The sequence below is a fragment of the Phascolarctos cinereus genome, unplaced genomic scaffold (genome assembly GCF_003287225.1).
Source record: "Phascolarctos cinereus isolate Bilbo 61053 unplaced genomic scaffold, phaCin_HiC Scaffold_7;HRSCAF=346, whole genome shotgun sequence".
Lineage (NCBI taxonomy): Eukaryota > Metazoa > Chordata > Mammalia > Diprotodontia > Phascolarctidae > Phascolarctos > Phascolarctos cinereus.
Window position 1 is genome coordinate 169,465,993 of NW_027556180.1, and position 6,436 is coordinate 169,472,428.

The following is a 6,436-nucleotide window of genomic DNA, read 5'->3' on the forward strand; positions in this document are numbered from 1 at the left end:
CACATCCTAATGAAAGTAACTGCTCACTCCACATTCTAAGCCTTCCTCCCAGTTAACTTCCTTTGCTTGGTTCCAAACTTTGGGATCCCTGCTGTATTCCTCCCACACAAAGTTCTAGTTTCTAGCCTGGGAGCAGTTGGGTTGATGGACTTGTGAGGAAAATCAGCCAAAACCAAACCAGAACAAAACAAAACTTTCCTATAACCAGGCTGCTAGAGTCCACAGTTCTCCATCCTTTCCCTAAAGCACAAAACCAAGGGGGTGTGGTCCATTCTACTGTCCCATTGTATGGTTTTTAAATCTCATAAATATTTTAGACTTACATTAGTAAGACAGCAATTTTCACCTACAATAAAAGGAGGTGCCTTTCATAGTACATTTACCCTCTTTTTCCTATTGGTCAAATAAGAATCTCAGAATCTTAGAGATTAGGTGTGACCCCAGGGCCCATCAAGTCTAAGACATACCTAAACAAAGATTCCCCCTACCATATGTCCAATAAGTGGTCACCTAACTTTGCCTGAAGAACTCTAATAAGTGGAAACCTCTGGAGGCGACCCATTCTGCTTCTGAATAGCTCTCATTTTTAGTAAGTTTTCCCTCACATCCAGCCTAAAGGTGCTTCTTTGTACAGTCATCCATTGATCCCAGTTCTGTTCTCTAAAACTAACCCAAACAAATCTAATCCTTTCTCCCAAAGAACAGCCTTTAAATACTTAAAGACAGCGATCATATTCTTTCTGTGTCTTTTCTTTTCTAGGCTAAATAGTCCCAGTTTGTTCAATCAGTTTTCATGTGGCATAATCTTCAATGTCCTGGTTATCTTTAGGCCTTCCTAAAATTTCATCCATAAAATCAAATACACAAGATTATGGATGTGGTCTGACCAAGACAGAGCATAGAAGGACAATGACTTCCTCAGTTCTAGATACCTTGCCTGTCAATGCAGCTAAAGATTACATTAGCTTGTTTTGCAGTCATGTATTGAGCTTGCAGGCCACTAGACCTCAGAACTACTGTCTAGTCACAAATCCTCCATCATCTGCTGATTTTTGAGCCCAAATGAGAGAATTATATCTATCCCTACAGAGAAATGATTATTAATAAGCAATGACTTGGGGAGATCCAGAGTTCCCCCTTTTTCTAAAGGCTTCATTTCAAAAACTCAGTCTTTGAAAGCTGAACTTTCTCCTCCATCAGACCCCACCCAACCTTACAAGGAATCTCTAATCTAAGGTGAATTCCTCTCAATCAAACTTGGGATACATCTTTTTGCCTAGATTACCCAAGGTTGGGGGTAGTCTGAGTATAAGGATAGTCTCTTTGTTCAAGAGTGACTTGATGTTGGATTGAGCTCACTTCTCTTTGTAAAGTACATCTCTCATTAATTGTTAAACAAAGTTGATTGCCACCCTCAAGAACACCCTTTTTCCAAGGGCATATAAGCCATGAGACCTCCACCATGATTGTGTTTGGCATTCAGTAGTGCCACTGACCTTCTATTTAAAATGCTGGCATTATTAATAAAGTGATCAAATTACCCAGCAATTACATCTCTCAAACTTTTTAATTGTCACATTACTAAATTTTATCTTCAATCCAGCCCAATATTCTAGTCTTTCAGTCTCTTCTTGGATCCTTACTCTGTCATGTATCATGTTAGCTATTCCATTGTGAAATTAAGTATTTGCCAGGCAGAAAAGAGGAGGACTAACAGGACAATGTATTGTAGAGGTCATCTGTGGTAAGGCTTATTCTTACCCCTGCCCCCTGAAACCCAGAACACTTGGTCCTATAAATGGGGTTTAATGGGCCAACCCCAAACCAACCATTATCCCTCTGTAGATTATTGTACCCACCAAAAGTAATATCTAAAATCTGAATAAAACTTGGATATGGCTCTCATCTTGGCTTTCTCAAAAGGAAGTTATAGGGTACCCACTTTCACAAAGTTACACTACATCATATTGGTCTTGGACACAGCTTTTATTTCCATCACAGAAAACATACCAGATGCAAAGGGCTCAACAAAGTCCATGAACAAATATGAGAACTGGAGTCAATAAATATTTGGTGATCAGGTCCTTAGAAGGCTGACTAAACTCATATTCAGTTCTTGTTTCTTTGCTTCATCCCAAGACAGCAGGAACTGATGAGAAGTCAGAAACTTCCTTGAAAGTATAGTGTGAGGAAGCATTTAAATGATCCTTATGCTGTCCACATCCTCCAAGGCAGTCACTTTGTGGGACTGCTTAACAAAAACTCCCAATTTATTTTAGATTTTGCATTATCCAAGCAATTCTCATCAGTATCATAGAAAGTCAGCAAGGCACAGATCGGCTGACCTCTACAATGTGACTTTAGTCCTTCAGCTGCAGGACAATCCTCTCCATTTTCCTAATTGCATGCTGTTGAAATCTCCTGAGAAGACTGATGCCTGACTCTCAAAATCCAACTCTTGATCTCTTGAGAACTAGAGAATTTGAACACCTCAAACTCAGAATTATCCACAAGGGAATCCCCAAGATTGGAAATATACATATTCAGGATTGTTCATCTCTGATCTTTTCTCAGAAAAGGAAACAAGAAAGGCAGAAGAAGGCATCCAGGAAATGAAGGTTCAGAAATTTCCCTCTCTAGATCAGCAAAACAAACATTTTTGAAAGTTGCCATTTTCTGCTCTTGGTGTAGAGGGCAAGGGAGAAGAGGGGAGAGAGATATCCCTTCAGTCTGGCCTGTAAGTCTAAGGTAAAGAAAGAAAAAGGACAACATATTTCACAGCTCACTCTTATGGGCAGATGAATAAGGGGGTGGTCCTTTCTGAGCCTCAAGATGCAGCCCCAACCTCTGAAGGGTAATATAGGCTTCATTCAGCACCTGCAGCAAGGTCCACTCAGTAACAGAATAAACTTGATGGGGGAGTGGGGGGTTGGAGGGAAATCATCATTAAGAGGATGCGATTAAGAACCCAAAAAAGAAAAACCCTGGACTTTCCCTAGATCCCTCCCATAGTCTTTCTGTATATAAGGTCCATCTTGTCTCCACTAAAATGCTCAGATTCTTGGGGGCAGCTAGGTGGCGCAGTGGATAGAGCACCAGCCCTGGATTCAGGAGGACCTGAACTCAAATCCGGCCTCAGACACATAACACTTACTAGCTGTGTGACCCTGGGCAAGTCACTTAACCCCAATTGCCTAAAAACAAACCAAAAAAATGCTCGGATTCTTATAATCTAGCCAATAGCTTACTAATGTTCAGACTCCTTAAGAGTCTGCCCAATATGATGAATGTTCTAATAAACCTTGTCCTTGGCTGAAAGAAGGTTTGGGTCAAATTCTTTTGGACAGGATCAGGGTGTTGTGATTTTGGGGTCCAAGCACCCCTAAACCCCTAAACCTCAACAATTAGATTGACGATCAGGGGAGCTCTCTTAAGCCCTGGTAATATATACATTGTCATATGCTGTCACAGCAATGTATATTTTTGCACAATTATTTTTCTTCCTTAAGAGCAAAAGTGCAATTTGGGTGGGGGAAAGAAAGAAGCCAGAAATAATGTGATCAAAAGACACCAATAAAACAAATTAAAAATAGCCTCTAACTATCCTCAGCAAAAGCTAAAGGTCAACTGAGGCTAAAAGACTGAGGCAAGAATCTGAGGGAGAAGGCCTGCAATGCAAAATAGACTTTACCAACCCTTCAAAGGGTTAGAGGCTTGAATGCTTCATTTGCATATGAAGAGGCCAGAAAGACAATGAACGTGCCTCCAGGCATAGACTGTATTCATACCTTTGTCCTTAGCTACTCATCTACATAAGATTCCCAGAGGAATACGAGAAGAGAGAACAACTGAATTAAGACTAAACACCCTAAGGTAACTTGGAGTGACTTACAGAGAGAATGGACTTTGGAGGTAGGAAAAATTTATCAAAAGCAAAGGAAGCTAACAAACAACCTTAGAGCTAAGAGTTCAAGGGTGTCAAAGGGAAATAGCTTCTGTTGATTTTAAGCTAAGGATTTTTTCCCTATTGAAAGACCTCTGAAATGCTCTAACTAAAAAGTACATGTTAACAGTACTATGGAAGAAAGAGTGACATTGAGCATAGGAGATTGTTCAGCAGAGTTCCTTTCAGTAGCCACGCAACCTATCTGGTCCAACAGGGAAAAAGCTACCCATCAGCTGAGGAGACTAGCCCAGCCTAGCAGCCACTGCCCAGTAATATGGAAGTCCATCCAGCACTGAGAGCAGCTGTCAACTCTGAAAAAATAAAATAAAAACAAAGAGCCAATAGTGGTCATGATGCGGAGACATACAGTGCCCTAAGAGGTAAGAGAATGTTAATGCTGCTTTTCCAGTATTTTGTGAAACTGAAGCTTATTCTGTAACTTGAAAGGCACCCTAAACTCTTTTCCCCCTTATCTTGAACCTGTACCAAAAGAATTGCTTTTGTTTCCCTTATACTTGTGTTCCCCCTGTCCTTTAACCTGTGCCCTCATGCCCTGTCCTTAAATCCTTAAGCCATAAAGAATTCCCCTCATCTCCTTCATCCTATGGCATAAAATCCTTCCTTGACCTGTCTCTAATCTTTAACCCCCATAAAAACTTTTAAAACTATCTTTAAGCAACCATCTTCCTTGTCCTATCCTTATAAAACAAGCCCCTGTCTCTCTTTAAGTTGCTAGTCTTCTTTCCAGGGCTGGTCCACTGCTTTGGCATCAGTAAAGCTCCCAATGGTTACAGAGAAGATCTAAGTGAATTCTTTCACACCTGAACCAGCTCTCCCAACTCTAAACCTCAACAGTCATAAGCAAAAAGCAAAAAAAAAAAAAAAAAGCTAGAAACTAGATACATGTGCCAGGGCCTCCTCTGATACACAGGAGATTGTTATCTATATTGTTAAAAAAATCTAAAATAAAAAAATCTACTACAGTGTTTGAGTGAAGGAAAGCCTTTATTACACTTCTCAAGAGAGAAGCGGACACAACATACTTCAGTAGCATGTGGGTACTGGTTCAGTGGTAGAATTAACTTTTAAACCATTAGTAAGATCCATACTCCACCCATCAGGGCTCCTATTGGTTTAGTTCATCTGAGTTATACCCCTCCTGGACAGCCATCAAATGTTCGTCCATGTTCCGTTAACTCCACCTACTTCATGGGTCCTATGTTAAAAAGTGTCGGCTATCTCTGCCCTTGGGGTGTGTCAGTTCATATTCAATAAGCTTATTAAGCAAGGCCAGTGGAGAAAAGCCTTTTCCTGGCGCAGCCCCATCCTTGAACTGGACCAGTTGCAACTGGTTTAGCCTCTAGGGTTCTTTCTTAAGGAACTAATTGTTTATAGAAAAGTTTGAAACACTTTCTGGTTGGTTGAGGAGCTATGCACAAGATCTTGGAATTTCCTATCCTGCTGTGGAAGCCTAACCCCCTAAAACCTTTTTCACATATATCAATATCACAAATTCCATGAAGCCACTGTTGAATCAGGAAGAAGTATTATTAACAACCTGGGAAGGCCAGGCGTCCCCTATGTGTGAGAGCACATGTATTGACAAATGCACACCTTTTATTTCCTATTCCCTATTCGAATTTCCTTCCCCTGTTTCCTCATTCGTAGGGGTACTATAGAGGTTACAGCCTATCGGAAGCACCTAATTTCCCCACATGAGTCTCGGCCCCTAATTACATCTCTCACTCCCCACAATTTGTCGACCTGAACTTTACTTGGGAATGCCCCTTTTTATGTTAACCTCAGACCTGGTTTTCCTGCCTGCTAGTCTACTCACCACCAAGAGTGTTTTCTTATTCTCATATAACTCCCTTTGTTCAACTTTCACCTAGCCCCCAGAATGCATTCCTTAAGGTTTTCACTCAGCTTTTTGTGGAAAAACTATTTCTCTGACTTCAGCCTCTGACTGAGTGACCTGAAGAAGTGACATCCATATATCCCGCAGAGACCAGATTACTGTGGGCAAATCTCAATACATACACTAGTGGCTACCCAGTGAGCTGGAGCCCTGACAGTGAGGTATAGCAGCAACAATGAGGCAAGTTTGATTCAGAATGTCAACCTTACAGAGTTCATCCTAAGAAGACAAATAAAATTAGGCTGCATACGGGTGTTTATTTCTCTCAAAGCAGGTAAAGTGTATGGGTCTATACCCAGGAGTCACAAGAATGAGGATAGTTGAAGGGGACCTTATATCCTCAGAGCAATTCCCCCTCCCTTCCCGACTCACGATGCCTATATTAGCCAAAATTATAGTCTCCATATGTGTCAGTCATAAACATGAATATCATAACAGGTCATAACATAACAGGGTCCATAGAATGGCAAGATAAGACAAATGCCATTATTCAAGATAGTGTCCAGTTCAAGGTGCCTGGTCCTTATCAGTCATAAACAGAAGAATGCTCCTGGTCAGCTTCCTCCGGCCTT